The sequence below is a fragment of the Stegostoma tigrinum genome, chromosome 30 (assembly GCF_030684315.1).
Source record: "Stegostoma tigrinum isolate sSteTig4 chromosome 30, sSteTig4.hap1, whole genome shotgun sequence".
NCBI lineage: Eukaryota > Metazoa > Chordata > Chondrichthyes > Orectolobiformes > Stegostomatidae > Stegostoma > Stegostoma tigrinum.
The window spans coordinates 7,958,053-7,977,985 of record NC_081383.1 but is presented as its reverse complement, the minus strand read 5'-3'; the positions used below and the strand labels follow the sequence as shown (position 1 = coordinate 7,977,985).

At 43.1% G+C, this 19,933-nt stretch overlaps 1 long non-coding RNA gene across 2 annotated transcripts in view; it reads left to right on the top strand.

Moving 5' to 3' along the window:
- The first annotated feature begins 401 nt into the window (after positions 1-401).
- Positions 402-19,933, top strand: part of LOC132206072 (uncharacterized) — a 34,662-nt gene continuing 15,130 nt past the window's right edge. The window contains exon 1 of one of the 2 annotated variants that reach the window (XR_009442801.1): positions 402-479. This is a non-coding gene — a long non-coding RNA (uncharacterized LOC132206072). Of the gene's footprint in view, positions 480-546; positions 706-19,933 lie in introns of those variants that run through there. The other variant, XR_009442800.1, reaches the window with a different exon arrangement.

Below are 19,933 nucleotides of genomic sequence, written 5' to 3'. Positions count from 1 at the left end.
GAATTCCTGACGGAGGGGCTATGCTCCCAAAGCTCGTGATTTCAAACAAACCTGTTGGACTATAAGCTGGCGTCGTGTGACTTCTGACTGAGATAACTCCAGGGGCATGAGGTTTGGAGGGGAATTCACAGGAATCGACGAGTTTCAAAGGGTGAGTCGGTTGTAAAATCTATTAGACAGAAATAATAGAAAGGGTTAAAAGCAAGAGTTTTTTTTACTGAAAGATTGGGCCCACATGTTTTGATTGCAACCGTGACCTATTTCCTCAAGGAATCTTGAGCAGTCTTTGAAAAAAGAAGCACTCAACATCATAAACAAAATGATTGTGAACCTCGGGTGCAGTGGGCGGCTGACGTGCAGGCTCTCCCTCTCAGTCTAGAGGCTAATTTGATTGCAACAAACAAGAGAGAGAGCAAAGTCTCCAACGAGCCGAACGATCCACTGGTTAATAGGACGGGAGCAGTGACCACCCATGCAGTGTGAGTGAAACCTTGGTATTTGTTGTCTCTGCGTCAGTAAAGTCAGTGGCAGGTCACATTCTACACGGCTTGCTAGTATCAATGTAACTCTACATATTATGCAGATATAGTTTGAAGGTGCTGGTGATCAGCTCAGTCGGTTTTGACTGCACGATTTTTTTTCCCATTCCAGCAAATCCAAGATCTCAATAATATTTGGTCGTAGGCGATTGAATGTATTCGTCAGGTAAAGTTGCGCTTTTGGTTAAATGCAGTGTGATGTTTCTTAATTTAACTTGTATTCTCCCCGGGTGGGTGTTAGAAGTGGGACGCCAATAATTGGACTATTATTCTGCTAAGTAATCATCTCTCTCTCTCTCTCTCTCTCTCTCTCTCCCCTTCTTCATGTTTTTACTATAAATGTACTGGTCTCAAACCGGCTGCTTACCTGTGAGATGGTGCGGATTGATTATTCCGGGTTATGTTAAAACTGTCAGTTATTAAACGCCAGCTCTAGAATGCTCGGAAACCTATCCCATATTGTCTTGTTGAAAACTGAGCCAGTCTCCCTGAGATGGACCAGCAGCATTCTCGAGTGTGGGACATAAATTCACCAACTTGTGCTTAGTGAGTGTTGAAGTTTTTGTGAGTTGTTAGAATGCTTCTCGCTGCTTATACGTCGCTCAGTTTCCGTTTGAACTGTCACCCACTGTTTTGTAGCGCCGTCTCTTGTGATTTTTTTTAAAACACAAAATGAAAAATTAATCTTTTTACTTCGGGCTCCCCATTCTCCGGAGAGTGCATTCAATCACTGAACAGTATCTCTTAATTTGGAATCGAGCATGTGGTCTCGAATGTGACGCATTGCCCCTACAGTCTAAAAGCTTCAGTCTTGCTCAAGTTTTTTTTGAAGCTTCCTTTCTGCTACCCTTGGCTCTCCGTCAAGTTGAGTTCTTGGACATGACCAGGAGGATTACCGGTTATTTGACCATAAATGGACACTCCTGTTTTCGTCTAACACTTAAAACTCTCCAAGTAGGGTTGGGAGCTCTGGGGCATTTCTTCACATCCTTCTTCCAAGGTACTGAGAGCATTGTGACCAGTATTTACAGTTGAGCAGACTTGACTTTGAGCAAGGAGCAAGGTTAGTGGTATCTGTGGTGAGAGGCTGGGTTCAAATCCCAACACAACTGTTGCGGGTAATGCAGTGTCGAGCTGGAAGAACACAACAGGCCAGGCAGTCTTAGGGGACCGTCCCTACCCGAAACATCAGCTCTCCTGCTCCTCTGATGCTGCCTGGTCTGCTGTGTTCCTCCAGCTGCGCACCTTGTTATCTCAGACTCCAGTATTGGCAGTTCTTATGGTCTCTGAATGAATTACAACAGCTGGGGGAATGTTTTATTTAAGTTTTTGGCAAAAAGGTGGTGATGAAGCTATCATTGATTGTTGTAGAAATCTATCCTAAGGTTTTGGTGAAGGAAATCAGTCATTCTTGCCTGGTTTGTGATTCCAAATTCAACACAATGTGTGATAACAAAGTGTGGAACTGCTGAGGGTTAACTGCACTCTGAAATGCCTTAGCAATCAGTCCAAAGGGTGGGTGATAAATACAGGCCCTGCCAATGATACCCATATCGCAGGAAATAATTAAATGAAGTGTTGAAATCAGGATTGACATGGTTCGCTTGGCAGTAATCATGTATGGTGCTTGACTCTTAACTGCCCTCTGGGCAATTAGGGATGGACAATAAATGCTGACCTAGCCAGTGACACCCTCATCCCACAGATGAATTTTTAAAAAAGACTGACTGTTCCATCAAGGGAGCTAAACGTTAGTTAACAAGTAATGTTTAGAGAACAGAAAGGGACCAGTAGCTTGGTCAGATTTGAAAGAGAGAATTCAAGAGAGTGTTCCAAAGCTTGGGCCTGAGGCAGCTGAGCTGCCAACTACAGAATGAGATTAAAGTCAAGGATTTGCCAGAATTGGCCAAGGAGGGTTTTAATGTTATGGATACGGGAGCAATGAGGTATGGGGATTTGAACAGAGAGAATTTTTGAAATACAAGCATTGCTGCAGCCAGAGCTAATGTAGGTCAGTGAGCACAAGGCAGTTGGGGGAAAGAGTCTTAGTGCAAGTTAAGAGACAGCACCAGAGTTCTAGATGATTTCAAGTAAGTGATAGTGCAAAGGCAGCTACCAAATTCCAATTATTGGTGATTTGCCCCAATGTAGTTATCTGTGGGCTCTTGCTTTTTTATTTATTCTTTCAAGAGGATGTGGGTGTCACTGGCTTCACCAGAACTTATTGCCCATCCCTAACTGTTCTTGAGAAGATGGTGGTATGCCACCTGCTTGAATGACATTGTATCTTCTGCATTTTAAATTAATTTAATTGTACGTCTGGCATTTTTGAAATATTTCCCATGATGTGAGGCTATAATTACTGACAGTCTGCATTTAGCACAGACAGTGATGGTTTTGAAGACTCTGCTTGTTTGTACCCAACATTGGCACAGACCAGGCACCACGCACAAGAGTTATCCTTGAACCCTGACCCACGTTATGATACAACTATGTAGTGAAACCTGTGCTTTGGAATTCTAATTCTGTTTACACCTAAGCATCATACCATCAGCACCAGCAAGTCAAGTTCAAATAGAGAGTCTGTGAGAAGGGAAAGTGATCTGAGACTTCAAAATTTTAGAGAGTTAAAAATGTCAGGGCCATCTTTTCTGACCAAGAAGGAAGGGAAAGAGATGTCAGCAATATTACTTGTGGGAAGGAAAAACTGTTTTTATGCATCTGTTGGTTAACATTTGGAATCCACTGCCTAAAAGTGTGGTGAAGCCAGTTTCAACTGTAGCTTTCCAAAAGGGAATTGGATAAACACCTGAAGTGTAGGGAGGAAAACTGCTGGACTGGGGACAAAAGGTGGGGGACTTGGTCTATTAAACTGCTTTTTCAGAGAGCCAGTACAGGTTTGTTGGGCCAAGTGGCCCTGTGCTATAGAAGTTCTATAGTCCTACGATCAAGAACTGTATCCGCTTTCATATGCTTACAGTGTTGGGCAAACCAACAGCTTAAATTACACCATGTCCCACTGCACAGTCAATGGAAATCTTTGTTTTAGGAACTTCACAGTACATCAGGCAGGGCATAAATTAAATGATCCAAAGTCACTCATTTTACACCATCATCCGAAATTAAAATTACACTCAACACTGAGGACCAAATATTTATTACAGACTTCAATTTTATTTCAAAAAATTAAACAATTTTTATGATGCATTCTTGATCATGGAGGATTTTAATTTCCCTGTGGCTCCCATGGTTTTTTTTAAATTCATTCGTGGGACGTGAGCATTACTGGCTGGCCAACCTGAGCCTTGTTGGCCTTGAGAAGCTAGCAGTGAGCTGCCTTGAACTGCTGCAGTCCACCTGTTGTAATTGACCAGCAATGCCCTTCAGGGGGGAATTCCAGGATTTTGACCCAGAGACAGTGAAGGAACGGTGATATGTTTTCAAGTAAGAGTGGTGAGGGGAGCTTGCAGGTTCCCGATTCCTTCTAAATGGAAGTGACCATGGGTTTGGAAGGTGCAGTCTAAAGAGCCTTGGTGAATTTTTGAAGTGCACTTGTAGATAGTAGTGGCAGCAGTGCATACTGAGCATCGATGTTGGAAGGAGTGGATGCTTGTGGAAGTCATAGCAATCAATTGGGCTGCTTTAACCTGGATGGTATCAAGCTTCTTGTGAACATGATGTGAGTTGTTCATACTTGCTATGAGTTTTTACAGATATTTACACTGAGGAAACCTCCCTCACTCTTGTGTTTAAGTTATCACCAGTGTAAAAGATCAGAAGAGGTTCCAGTTCAAAATAGCTGCTTATCAGCAAGTACGTTTCCCAAAACACAAATATTCAGGGTTCAAAACCCTTCTGTTCAGAAGCAAGTGGTTGCTGCCTGCAAAGTCTTCACAGTAAACCTCAGGCGTTCCTACTATGTATGGTCTGCATACCTGATGCAAAACTTGCAAAACAAGCTTTGTCATTGGCAAGCAGATACCAAACGGGCAGAGGAAACACTTCACGGATGTCCTCAAAGCTTCCCTGAAAAAATGCAATATCATCACCCACTCACGGGAATCTCTTGCTCCTTAGGACTGACCAAACTGGAGAAGAATTGTGTGTGAAGGTGCCAAACATTTTGTACAACTCCAGCAGTTCTAGATGGAGTCAATCACAAGCAACAGAAGGACCTTCCCACCTGCCTGCTCCATCAAAATACAGGCTGAATATATGGGCCCAGAATTAGACTGTTTGGTTATTTCAAGTCCCACAAACTCCGTCTTGAGGCCATAAGACATAGGAGCAGAAATTAGGCCATTCAGCCCATCAAATCTGCTCCGCCATTCAGTCATGGCGGATAAGTTTCTTAACCCCATTCTCCCACTTTCTCCCCATAACCCTTGGTCCCCTTGATAATCAAGAACCTATCTACCTCCATGGCCTCCTGTCCTCCACAACCTTCTGTGGCAGTGAATTCCATAGATTCCCCACTCTCTGGCTGAAGAAGCTTCTCCTTATTTTCCCTTTACTCTAAGGCTGTGTCCTCGCATCCTAATTTCTCCTACCAATGGAAACATCTTCCCAACATCCACTGTGTCCAGACCATTCAATATTCAGTAATTTGAGCCACTGCCCAAGATGGAGAAGATGTGTAAGACCTCCCAGTCTTGCCAGGAGTCCCACACTGATGTACAAGACAGCCAAACTAAGAATTGGGACACCAGTGCACAGCTCCAGGACTGAATGCTCACCTAATTCAGCCAGACTCGCTGTGATGCCCTTTATAGTCAAGAAGTTAACTGGAAGTTAATGACAAGGCTCACACTGAACAGACAGCGTACTGGCTGATGACCTGTTCTTCAAGTCTTTTCCAAGGATGTTGCTTCGTAGTCCTGCAGTTCAGTTCCAGCTGTCTGGCACTTTTATCAACCAGCTTTTAAAGGCTTAGGGGAATATTTTGTTGTCTTTGTTATATAGAATTCACAGCACAGGCTAATGGCCCAACTGACCTAAGCTGATGTTAACCCCTCATTCTACCCTACTTCATCTAACTCCACCAGCAAATTCATTTTAACCACGATGATGAATTCTGTTCTTACTGTTGTTTTGGGTATTTGGTGTCCTCACCTGCCTTTACCTAAATATCTCCTATACCCTTTCTCTGTTCACCTGCTGCATTTATCCCCTCCTTAATTACCGGCTTTCCAAAAAGTGAAAATAGGTTAGTCTTGATTGTAGCTCGTCAACACCCCTGACGATTTGGAACACTTGTGGATCTTTGCGTCGGAATGAATCAGCACCTTCAGGAGAGGAAGGAAAAAGAATGGAGATGGGATAAAACGATGGTGAGAAGAACTTTAGAATTCACTAACTGAAACGCAAAACTGGAATCAGGACAAAAGAAAGTGAGAGGATTTTTTTCCTCTGTGCTGTAAGTATAGATGGATGTAGCCCTGTTTAGATATACTGGAGTCTGGCTTGCAGTATTTATGTAATGTAAATGGAGCCAGGAAGGAATGCTGTTTCAGTGTGACCGACTCGGGTGTAATCTATTTTTGGGTCAGAAGTCTGAGTTTCTGCTGAGATTGTTGTTCAAAAAGTTCATTTTAATTCTTGTTCTGGACATTTGCTCATGGAATCTTGGAACGCTGGCAAGAATTCCATTTTATTTCAGAAGGGAGTTTTGATTAAGAAAGAAAAAAGCTTTGCCCCAGATCTTTATGCGTGTTTGTTTTCTTTCCCATTATTTTTAATCCTGTTTCCTCCATCACTAATGACTGAGTTTGGATGGTTTTCAGCAAGTCTCTGTACAAGCTCAGGGTTGTAAAGGACAAGTTTAGGACCTAGCTCTGATGGTATCCAGTTACAGAGCGAGAAATCACTTGCCTTTTTACAATTTCAGGATGTCCCAATGCACTTCAGATCCAATTAAGAATTTTGAAAGTGTTGTCATGTAGAAAACATGAAGCCAATTTTCACACAGCAAGATCTGACAAACGGTGAGGAAATAAGGTACTGGATAGCTTACTTTTGTTAAAGAAATGTATATCAGCCAGAATAAAAGTCACCTGTTCTTCTTTTGAAATTGACCCTAGAGATCCATGAGGCCAGCAAAATGATGGACAGTTCCTTTTGATTTGATATCTCAATCAAAAAACTGAACCTTTACTTAAAAACATTGAGACATCAGTAAAATGCAGAAGTTGAAAGCAAACAAGCAAGAATCATAAAATCTGACTGGTGAAAACTTGTAAAGATTTGTGAAAAGTAAAAGATTAGCAATTGTGGGCCCATTATAGGGGAAGATGGGAAAATTCATCTTGGGAAATAAGGACATGGCACAGAAACTCAAAAATAAAATTTCTGTCTTCACAAAGGAAGATACAAAAAAAATTCAGAAATACTGGAGAAACGAGGGATCAGTGAGAGTGAGGAACTAAAATAAAACAGCATTAAAAGGACAATAGCACTGGAGAAGATAATGGGATGATTGGCCCTGGGCCAGATGATCTGGTATCTGAAAGATGAAACAGGTAGCTGTAAGTGATCAGTGATGATCTTCCAAATTCTATAGATTTTGGAATGGATTCTGTCAATTGGGGGGTAGAAAATATCACCTGACAACAGGGAGGGAGAAAACAGAATACCACAATCTGTATTTTGAAAGGGGAGGGCAAACAGCTAGTGGTTGTAGTTCTGATTATTACCAATGACACTGGTAGAAAGAGTGAAGTGGACCTACAACAAGAATTTAGTGGATTAGGGCCTCTGGCTGTAATCAGTGGATTACACTTGGTACCACATGCCGTTGTGTAGAAGAGTACACGGCTAGTGCAGATGAGCACATGGCTAAAGAGTCGATGCAGGAGTGAAGGGGTTCTTGGTTCACAGTGTGGAGCTGGAGGAACACAACAGGCCAGGCAGCATCAGAGGAGCAGGAAAGTGGACATTTTGGGTTGGGACCCTTCTTCAGAAATGGGGGAGGGGGAAGGGAGCTCTGAAATAAATTGAAAGTAGAGGGGTGGGGCTGGGGAAGGTAGGTGGGATGGTGATAGGTGAGTGCAGGTAGGGAGTGGTGGGGATTGGTCAGTGAGGTGGGAGAAGCAGATAAATGGGAGAGAAGGTGGACAGATTGTGTCAGGTCAGGGAGGCGGAGCTGAAAGGGAGGGTTGGTCATGGGATGAGGCCAGGGGTTGGGGAGATTTTGAAACTGGTAAAAGCCGCATGTAGGCCATTGGGCCGTATGCTCCCAAGGTGGAATATGTGGTGCTGCTCCTCCAGTTTGCGGGTGGTGTCATTTTGACACTGGAGGAGGCTCAGGATGGACATGTCACCCAGGGAGTGGGGAGTTGAAATGGTTTGCGACTGGAAGGCGTTGTTGTTTGTGACAAACAGAGTGCAGGTGCTCTACAGAATGTTCTCCAAGCCTCTGCTTGGTCTCACGGATGTAGAGGAGGCCACCTTGGGAGCAAGAGATGAAATAGACCACATTGACGGATGTGCAGGTGAACCTCTGTCTAATGTGGAAGGTTTGTTTGGTGCCTTGAATAGGAATGATGGGGGAGGTCTAGGGGCAGGTGGCAGTTGCAGGGAAAGGTGCCAGGAGTGACCAGGGAGTCGCGGAGAGACCAGTCCATACAACAGGCAGGTAGGGGTGGGTAGGGAAATATATCTTTGGTTGTGGGGTCGGATTGTAGGTGGCAGAAGTGGTGGAGAATGATACATTGAATCCGGAGGTTGGTGGGGTGATAACATGAGGCCAAAGGGAATCTGTCTTTGATTTTGTTGGAGGAAGGGGATGTGAGGGCAGAGGTGCAGGAAACGCAAGAGATGCAGTGGAGAGGATTTTCGACCACTGAGGCTGGGGGGGGGGGGGGGGGGGGTGGCATGATATTGTGGCCCTTGAACTAGGAGGACATCTGGGATGTGGTGGAGTGGAACTTCCCATCTTGGGAGCAGATGCGGCAGAGGTGGAGGAATTGGGAGCAGGGGATTGCATTCTGGCAGGAAGGTGGGTGAGAGGAGGTGTATTCTAGGTAACTGTTATCTCTGACTCCAGCACTGGCTGTTCTTGCTATCTCAGAGATGCAGGAAGGATGTTTTCTCTTGCTGGGATGTTTAGAACTCGGGGAACCAATCTTCAAGCAAGGAGTAGGCCATTTAGTAATCTGAAGTAAGTCTTTGGGATTCCCTACCACAGAGGTAGGTAGTATTTACTCATTCCATCAATAAATGTATTCAAGATAGAAATTGATTGATTGAATTCTAGATTTTTTTTAAAAAAAACATTGACTCATGGGATGAGAGTGTTGCTGTTTTTATTTGCACATCCCTAATTCCCAATTGGTCATCATTAGACTCTTAATTCCAGATTTTTATTGACTTCAAGTTCCACCATCGAACCCATGTCTCCATAACATTGCCTGGGTCTCCGGATTAACAGTCCAGTGATAATTCCACTAGGCCATCACCGTCTCTTCTGGATATTGGGCAGCTCAAGGAATTGGAAATTGCCTAGCTCGATGCCATTTTCCTGCACTATCAGCCATAATCTAATTGAATGATGGAGCAGGTTTGAGAGGGCTGAATGGCCTGATCCTATTTCCTAAGATTCTTTAATTGAAATGTGCTTACAGCCTTAACCATTACCCAGCAACTTGGCAAAGGTAACAAGTCACTAATTTCGACTGCACTTTTATCCATTAGATCATTGGACCATGCTGGGGAGCACATTCAGTGCTTCAAGAGACCTTGTATGTCAATTGTTTTTCCTTCCTTTTTTTTATTTTAGGTAATCCTTCAATCCAACACACCATGCACTTCAAAGTGGCAATTCACCCAGGGATTACTCTTCTGTCTCTGGTTTCTTCTTTCTCTATTAATGAACGTTTCCAGGATTAGTGAAGTAATGTGTATCCTTGTTTATTTATGCAGCCCAGCAGTTGCCCCAGAGATTGACTGTACAAGGCAATAAACGTTAAGTGCAGTTGGGATGTTTTTTCCATCGATGACTTGACGTTGAGTATTAGGCAATCGGCCACTGTTTGTTCCTGTGTTTGGCAGGAGCTGGAGGGCCAACTGGCCTTCCAATTAATGGTGATGAATTATTTATCAATAGACGGTGTCTTGCTGACCAGAAGAAGCTTTTCTGGGACCTGCTGAAGGATAAATGTGTTTGTGTAATCATTCGTCCATTACTTACCAGCCTGAGCTGCTGAAATGGTTATATGTCCATTTTAAATTTTCTTTTTGAAGTTTGGATTATTGTATTGTCCAAAAACTATTAGAGATTGGAAGATGTTTTTATTCTTTCACCTCTAGACCCAATTTTATCACCTAGTGATGTCAAAAGAAATCACCCATTTCAGCGTAATCACATTGGAAAGTAATGCAAAGTTAACGTCACCTTAGTCTTATCAAACCATTTTGTTTTTCTGTCACTAGACACTTCACTGGTGATGGTTTAACCTAGGGGTGAGGAGATGAGTTGAGAAGAAGGGTTCTTCATGGTAACCTCAGCAGTGTAGGATTTGAACCCGCAATGTTGATATCGCTCTGCGTTGCCATCCAGCCATCCATACCAGCTGTCTAATCATAGCAACAGAGTGTTTCAGGGTAGGAGTAGGCCACACAGCCTTTGAACCTGTTCCACCATTCAACAAGGTCATGGCTGATTTGTTAGCAAGCTCAACTCTTCATTCTTGTCGGCCCCACATTTAACCTTGACTCCTTTTAGTCTATGAAAAATCTAACTCAGCCTTGAAAAAAATGCGGTGGTGCTGCCTCCAGTGTTTTGAGGTAAATAAACGCAGACTGACAACCCTCCTCATCCCCAAAGACCCCTTTGTATGTTCAGATTGTATCCCCTATTTCTAGCCTCATTCACAGGAGGAGTATCGGTCCTGTCAACTCTCTCTATTTTTTTAATGTTTCAGTAAGATCGTCTTTCATTTTTCTAAATTCCAGTGATACAGGCCCAACTTGTTCAACCTTTCGTTTTAAATTAACCCCTTCATCCCAGGAATGAGTCAACTGAAAATTGTCCGAATTGCTTGTAACAACAAGTTTTTGTTTTGTTTTTCAAGTAAGGAGATTAGAGCTGTATGCACAATACTCTCGGTGCGTCTCACCAGTAAGACTCTGCTACTGTTATGTTCAATTCCCCTTGCAATGAATGACAATACTTGACTTGCTGTAACTACACTGTAACCTTTTGAGAATCACATACAGGGAAACACAGATCCTTCTGTGTTCTTGAGCTTTTTTTCAATTTCTGTCAACCTAATAGCTTTTCAGTTCTTCCTGCCAAATTGGATAAGGTCACATTTTTCCAAATATTTAGCCCACTCATTTAACCTATCTCCTTTGTAGACTCTTTACCCTTTTTGACAGGTTATTTTCCTACCTATCTTGGTTTCATTAGCAAATTTGACTGCCAATTTTTACTCCAGCAACGGCTCTAATGGGCGGACATTCTGCCACCTCGACATTCTTTGCCACAACTAAGTAATAAGGGGCTGCATTTTACTGCCCCTTGACAGTGCCCATTCCACCACTTTTCTATCCATCAGTTAACTGTACCTGTTTACCAAAACGTGGACATTTTGGGTGGTTGTGGGTGGAGTGCTAACTTGGCCACCCATCTTGAGTCCTATTGAAGCCCATAAGTGCCCACTTAATTGGAAATTAAGGATCTTAATCCACCTCCACTACCGTAAGATACTGCGTAGGGCAGAAAGTAAGGCTGTTTGTTGAAAGGCCTACTTTGCAAAGAGTGGGATATTTAAGAGGCCAGAACTTGGAGATGTGCCTGGATACCAGCGATTTGTAGGTGGCTACAGAGATACGGAGAAGCGAGGCCCCCGACGGATTTGAAATCTGAGATGAGCCTTGTTGGCCACGGAATTTGTTTGGAGTCTTTGTGTTGCAGCTAACCTGTTGAAAGACTGCAAGTCATGAAATGTAACTCTGTGCAAAAAGCTCTGTTTTACACCAGGATCATTTTATGGAGTTCAACGAAATGCCTTTGGGCCTGAACATTTGTTAGTTAATGAAATCAAATTGCCCAAAGAGCGGTCTTCTGTTGAACTTATCATGTGATCGGTTTACTTTTTGTACTGGTTAGGACTTTTTTTCATTGGAGAAAGCAATCCAAGCTGGTTTTATTTAGGGATCTAAGTAGTTATTGAAGAAGCACCAGTACCCCAGCTCTGCATGCAGGAATGAAAACTATCTACCTGATGGTACTGTCTCGTCTTCTGTTTTCTTGGTTGAATTCTCGACTATGGGGAAAGCCATCCACTATGTGTGTGTCTCTCTCATTTTGTCACTTGTTCTCTTCCCCCTGCCCCCACCTTTCCCATGGAAAGTCCCAAGAATTTTCTGCCACAGCCCTTCTGTGCATATGTACGTGCATGCACACACATACAGACATTTGCTAGAAATGGGGAATATGAGGGTCAATGTAATAAGGTTGGAAGGCATAGAGTGTCATTGAATTAAATTTGATGCCACCACATAAGTGACGGGATGACGACCAAAACCTAAACTTTAAGAGTCATACAGCATGTAAACAAACCCTTTGGTCCAACTCATCCACCCTAACCAAATGACCCAAACTGATCTACTCCCATTTGCCAGCATTTGGCCCATATCCCTCTAAACCTTTCGTATGCATTACCTGTCCAAATGCCTTTTACATGTTGTAATTGTAACTGCCCCTATTACTTTCTGTGGCAGCTCATTGCATATGTGCACCACCCCTCTGCATTATAAAGTTGCCCCTCAGGTCGCTTTTAAATCTTTCCCCCTCACCTTAAACCTATACCGTCTAGTTTTGGACTCCTCCACCCTGGGGAAAAAGACCTTGGCTATTCATCTTATCTTTGCCCCTCGTGATTTTGTAAACCTCTATAAGGTCACCCCTCGGCCTTTGATGCTGCAGGGGAAAAAGCCCCAGCCTCTCCTTATAACTCAAACCCTCTGGTCCTGGCAATGTCCTTGTAAATTTTTTAAGCACTCTTTTTAGTTTAACAGCATCCTCCATATGGCAGGGCGACCAGAATTGTATGTAGTATTTCTAAAAGTAGCCTCATCAATGTCTTGTACAGCCGCAAATGACATCCCATATCCTATACTTACTACTCTGACCACTGAAGGCAAGCATGCTAAACGCTGCCTTCACCCTGTCTACCTGTGACAAAACTTTCGAAGGGCCATGTACCTGCACCCTTGGTCCCTCTGTTCACCAACACTCCCCAGGGCCCTACCACTAACTGTAAGTCCTGCCCTGGTTTACCTTACCAAAATGCAACACCTTGCATTTATCTAAATTAGGGCGGCACGGTGGCCCAGTGGTTAGCACTGCAGCCTCACAGCACCAGAGACCCGGATTCAATTCCAGCCTCGGGCGACTGTGTGGAATTTGCACATTCTCCCTGTGTTTGCACATTCTCCCCGTCTCCGGGTGCTCCGGTTTCCTCCCACAGTCCAAAGATGTGCAGGCTAGGTGGATCGGCCATGCTAAATTGCCTGTAGTATTCAGGGCTGTGTGGGTTACAGGGGGATGGGTCTGGGTGGGAGGCTTCAAGGGGCAGTGTGGACTTGTTGGGCCGAAGGGCCTGTTTCCACACTGTAGGGAATCTAATCTAATCTTAAACTCCATAGGAGTACCTTGAAGGAAGGAGAAAGTTAGAAAACTGTGGGGAAACCAATGAGAACCTAATTAAAATTTTGGGATGCTCAGGAGCCAGAATTAGGTGAGTGCAGACATAACCAGAAGTTTTGTGGCTGGATGAAATGACAAAGGTGGGGAGCTTCAAGGCTATGGATCAGTTTTTAAAATTCTATCTCTTATTAACAAAATGAGGTATTGTCTATCTTAACCAGGAGCGAGGGTAGGTCAGTGGGCAGAGGTATAATGGATGAGTGAAACTCAGTGTGAGTTAGGACAAACATAGCAGAGGTATTTTTTTGGATAACTTCAAAATGGCAGAGGGTAGAATGTGAGAGTAGCCAGGGGCACCTCGGAATAGGCAAATCTAGTGGTAACAAAGGTACAGATGAGGGTTTGAGCAGCAATGGTGGCAGATTGCGATGTTTTTGGATTTGGAAATAGGTGCTCATGGTATTGAAGTAGATACTCGTCGCTCACAAGGACGATGGAAGCCAAAGCAATGAATCTGGAGCGGGTGTGATTTGTATCCAGGCCCAGAAGTTGAGGCATTTACCGTTGTACCACAAGAGCTCCAGCTATGGATATCCCCACAATGGGGTAATGGGAGGGCCTGACACTGATTAGATTCCTCTCCAGAAAGGTCACAAGGACTACGCTGAATGTCCTCTATCCATGAAGATAAGATACTGTGGTGGTGCTGAGGTGGAGTTGGATTCCATCAGATAAAATACAAAAATGAATTGTTTTCAGTCATACTATTGAAGGGAAATAGGAAGGACTGACATTAGGGATCATGGTGAGGAGCAGGAAGCGGAACCAGCAAACAGCAGTCCTACTAAATGAAATGACCATGGACAGCCATGAAGAGGAAAAGGGGGGCCATCTATTGTGTCAAAGGCTCAAGCCAGGCTGCAGAGAACAAGCAGAAATAGTTTATCTTTTGTTGCTGTCAAATTCAGAGGTATTTTATTGCTGTGGCAGAGACAGGGTCCTGACTGGAGGATTTACAAAGGTGGAGTTCCAGACCAAAAAAATGAGAATTGATTTGGGAGATTTTATCACATACATGAGCTTTGGAGAAGAGAAGGTCAGGCATGCAAAGCGTTTTGCAAGGACAAAGGATTTATTTTTGAAGGGAAGAAGGTAATGGCAGGTTTCAACAAAAGGGGATGGAGTCCGAGGAGAGAACCATTTACAAAACCCCATTTTCTATTGCCGGATTGACAGCTGTGCCACAGGCATTGCAGTAGTCCTGTGTGACTCCTCCCATATGAAGATATGGATTAGGGACATGTCACTCAGCTCTGTTAGTGTTTCAGATACCATGTTCCCACCTCACCTCATGTATGCATAATGTAGCAGAAAGGAATTTTGCTACCTGTTATTTACTAACCGGTACAAATCCTGGGCAATATGCCAGCTCATCCCCATAAACAATTATTTTTGCTCTACATTACATCACTTTCTGAATGTCTGGACAGATGGACAACTCCATCCTGTGTGCTTTGCTATATTTAAGTTTGCCACAAGGGAATAAGAGTCAAACAAACACCCAGAGTGACTTGTTCTGTATTTCACAAGTTCTGAGCGCCCCAAGATTCCACTCTCTAATCCCCAATATTTGAACTCTGGAGCAGAATTGTGGTATATTTTTCTGTGAATTAGTCACATTTATTGGTCTTGCTGATTCTAGATTCCTGTTGGCCACTGGCAATATTCTCACAACATTGTGCAAACACATCTTGATTTTAAAGTAGGAAAATTGAATAAGATGTCTTTTCTATTCTCACCTCAGCCCCTCCTCTAAGTTTCTTTGTTCCTCAAATTCTATATCAGCAGATAATTGGTGAAAATACATATCCCAGAACATTCCAGGTATGTGTGTCATTGCAAAAAAGATGTATTGGCTTAGAAATTTGGGGTACTTATACTTGGGCAACTGGGTGATTTATATAGGGAGTGAGCCTATTGCCTGAATGATGAGGCTTTTGTTTAAGCATGTAAAAATGCTGTCAATGCACAAGCATTTCTCTAGGCTGTTCCAATATGGTGAGCAGCCTGTTGGCTCTGTTGGAAACATGGCTTCTCACCATTTAGCAGCCGGATGACAAATATTGACATCCAAGTTTTAGGCAACTGTGTTATTTGTTTTTCTCTCTACCTGCTGACTTTTATTTCTCCCTAACCTGCACCCTGTCATCAGTGCCTGAAGGTTTATGACTCCCTGGCTGTTTCACATTAATGCCTGTCTTCCATGCCTGAATTCAGACTGTCAGTGCTGGTGGGGCAACTAGTTTGAAGAAGGCAAAATATCAATCCCAATTCTGTCCTTGCCCGACTTCACAAACCTGTTTCAAGAGTGATGTTGAATAATGTTGGCAAATGCTGCTGATCTTCTCCTTGTTCAGCCCCAGCTATGCTGGGGTTAACTTGGATGAGCTCACTCTGCGCGAGCCAGTGACTCGACCCAAGAACTTCCTGATCTGTATGGCTGAGGTACACGTACTGTGAACTGGAGGAGAGCTGTCCTGTGATTTAATAACTTGATGTCGACAGATTAATGTGGCTTCACAATGGGCAGAAGGCTTTAATGATATTAAAGAGCTGAGGAAGCATTTACAGGATTATACTTGAGACTGTGGAGCCATACGTCATCTCCTAAGAGTCTTGGTCAGTGTGTGTGGAACAGAGAAACCCGAATGATCCAAGAATGGTTTCCAAGTCTTGGAAGACTCAATAAAACCATCCTTGCATTTCCCTTGCTCCTTTTCTAGTCATCTTGCTAAAATCAGGATCAGATACCAAGTTGCCCCCTGTACTAGTAGGGTCTTAGGCTCTTGTCCAATTTTAACCCAGTGTGCAAATAGTCCTTTATCTGAAACTTCCACTGAATATCCACTTGATAAGGCCCAAATGCATGTCACCAGGCTTATATTCCTTTTGAGTATAGAAGATTTTGAGTGTTTGAAATGGAGTCCAGAACCAGGGCTCACAGTCTAAGCATACTGGACAGTCCATTTAGGACTGAGAAGGGGAAAAATTTTTCATCCAGAGAGTGCTGAACCTGTAGCATTCTCTGCTACAGAAGGCAGTTGAGACTAAAACATTGCACATTTTCAAGAAGGAATTAGATACAATTCCAAGGGCTAAAGGTATCAAATGATTATATGGGGAGAAAGCAGGAACGGTGTATTGAGCTGGATGATCAGCCTGACCATATTGAATGACAGAACAGACTCAAAGGGCCAAATGGCCTACTCTTGCTTCTATTTTTAATGTTTTTACTGAAGAAGTTGATGAGGTAAATGCAGAGACAGTGGTTTGCTGACGTAGGCGGACCAGAACATGAAATTAAATTTATAACTAGCATCATTAAATTCAGAGCTAGGTGATGTCAGGTAACGTTTTTTCATACACAAAGTTGCAGAAACTGGAACATGCACCTTCAGAAAGCTGTTGAGACTGAGTGTCAATTGAAAATTTCAAAACTGAGATTGATAGATTAAGGAACCAAAGCAAGTTTTGTTTTTATTTTTTTCATGGGTGGGTGGGCATTGCTGGCTGGACCAACCTTCTTTTTATTTTCATTTGAAGGTGATGGTGAGCCAGCTTCTTGAACTAATTCAGTCGTTGGTGTGTAGAAACAGAATTCCAGGATTTTGGCCCAGCTAGATGGATAAAGGCACAGATGAGCAATGCATTACTTGAACATGGAGATGGGTCTTTTTTTTTAAAAGTACACTCATGGGGCATGGGCATTTCTGGCCAGGCCAGAATTTATTGCTGCCATTAGTAGTTCTTGACACACATGAATGCTTGGGCATTCCAGAGGTTAGTTACAAGCCAGGCACATCACTGTGGGTCTGGAGTCACATGTAGGTCAGACTGGTTAAGAATAAAAAATTTCCTTAATGAGAGCACATTAATGAATGTTTTTACCCCAGTAATTCACAATGGTTTTCTTATTATCATTACACTCTTAATTCCAGACTTTTGGAATGCTGCCTTCAATTCTGGTCCCCTTGCTACAGGAAAGATGTTGTTAAACATGAAAGGGGGCAGAAAAGATTTACAAGGATGTTGCTAGGGATAAAAGGTTTCAGCTTTAGGGAGAGGCTGAATAGGCTGAGGCTATTTTCCCTGGAGCATCGGAAGCTGACTGACCTTTATAGAGGTTTATGAAACCATGAGGGGCATGGATAGGGTAAATAGTTGAGGTCTTTTCCGGGCGTGTCCAGAACTAGAGATCAGAGGTTTAAGGGGTGGGCAAGCTTTAAAAGGGTTCTAAGGGGGTACTTTTTCACACAGAAGGTGGTGCATGCATGGACTAAGCAGCCTAGTGGTAGAGGCTAAGATAATCACAATATTTAAACAGCATTTGGATGGGTATATGAATAAAAAGGGTTTAAGAGGGATATGGGCCAAATGCTGGCAAATGGAGCAAATTTAATTCAGTATCTCTGGTCAGCATGGACAAGTTGGATTGAAGGGCCTGTATCCCTATGCTGTACAAGTCTATGACTCTGTTAGATTCAAATTCCTCCACGTGCCATGGAAAGATTCAAACCGAGAGCCCCAGAACATTACCAGAGTCTCTGGATTAATAATCCTGTGATAATACCATTAGGCTGTAGATACCTCCTGCTGGTGGGGCTGAATGGTGTACTCCCGTTCTGATGAAATCAGCTGAGTGGAAATGGGAAGAGAAAAACCAACAGAGGCTATGGTCAGAGATAGTAGGAACCGCAGATGCTGGAGAATCTGCGATAACATGGTGTGAAGCTGGATGAACATAGCAGGCCATGCAGCATCAGAGAAGAGGAAAGCTTGACATTTCGGGTCAGGACCCTTCTTCATCAGCTTTCCTGCTCCTCTGCTGCTTGGCCTGCCGTGTTTATCCAGTTTCACACCGTGTTATTGCAGATTCTCCAGCATCTGCAGTTCCTCCTATCTCTGAGGCTATGATTTTATGGTTTCAGGTCTCGATAATTATCTGGAGTCCTGCTGTGTTAGAATAAGTATTTAGATTGCTCAATTACAACAGGTTTGGGCTCGACCAAAGGTGAGTCACACCTAGCTCAGAGCTGTGTCATAACATTTCCAAATAGGCTACTTTTTTAAAAGCATGTAATTATAAGATAAAGTGTGGGGAAGGAGTACAATTGAGGGGAACATAAAACCTGTTATGCAAAAAAAATTATTTGCTTAAAACCTATTAATTGTAATCTGGACTCCATTATAACTGTCATTAACTAAATCTGTTTGTTACATTATCAGCAAGGAAGTAGACTTAAGTGCAGTCTGGTTTTGTTTCCTATCAGTCAGTATGTCTCCATCATGTTCTCAAAGATAGATCTCTCTCCATAGAGTGGAGCACATTAAAAAAAATGAGTCTGTAGCTCAGCATATTGACCAAATGCTCAGACTGATATCTCGTTAATTGAATTGGGCACTCTAAATGTTTTCTCTTCTCCCTCTCTTCTTTCTGTAACTGCACCACCATTAATATCAACATTTGTAGTGTTGGCAGAGTCCGTTTGTTTGAGGATTCGCAGTCCCTCTTTATGTAGTTTTAACTTACAAATGTCCATACAAAAAGCTTACTATGACAGTAAGAAGGTTTTATTTTTTATATGGTGCCTATCACAACTCTGACCATTTTGAAATACTTTACACCCACTTGAAGTTTTGCTGCTGTTGTAATGTAGGAAAACTCTCTCACACAGCAAAATGGTAATCTGCTTGTTTTGTGATTGAAGTTAAATGTAATTGTTAGCCAGGACTCCAGGGGGAATTTTCCTGCTTGTCCTTGGCTTGTGCTTTGGGGTTTTTTACGCCCACATGAAAAGGCAGATGGTACCTTGATTGAACATCTTATTTGATTAACGTTGAGTTGAAATTGATCATTTTTCAACTGCTTTTAAATGAGGGAGAATCTAGTGGCAAAACAGTAACTGATTAACCAATTGCCATTATATTACTACCCAAGCAGAATTGCAACAATATGCCAAGTGCTTTCTAAACCTGTGATTCTCTCGGTGATTGTGCATTGAAAAATTGCAACATTAAATTGTCAGGCTATCATTTGAGACCCAATTTGCTCAGTCAAATCATTGAGGTAAGGCAACCTGCCAACTGATTTCTTCTGCACCAAGCATTTAATTCTCAATTTCCTGAATTAAACACAGTTAATCAGGAATAAATGTCCCCCTCCCATTCCTTAGACGACATGTCCATCCTGGGCCTCCTGCAGTGCCATAATGATGCCACCTGAAGGTTGCAAGAACAGCAACTCATATTCCGCTTGGGAACCCTGCAGCCCCGTGGTATCAATGTGAATTTCACAAGCTTCAAAAGCTCCCCTCCCCCCACTGCATCCCAAAACCAGCCCAGCTCGTCCCCGCCTCCCTAACCTGTTCTTCCTCTCACCTATCCCCTCCTCCCACCTCAAGCCGCACCCCCATTTCCTACCTACTAATCTCATCCTGCCCCTTTGACCTGTCCATTCTCCCTGGACTGACCTATCCCCTCCCTACCTCCCCACCTTTACTCTCCTCTCCACCAATCTTCTTTTCTCTCCATCTTCAGTCTGCCTCCCCCTCTCTCCCTATTTATTCCAGAACCCTCACCCCATCCCCCTTTTCTGGTGAAGGGTCTAGGCCTGAAACATCAGCTTTTGTGCTCCTATGATGCTCCTTGGCCTGCTATGTTCATCCAGCTCCACACTTTGTTA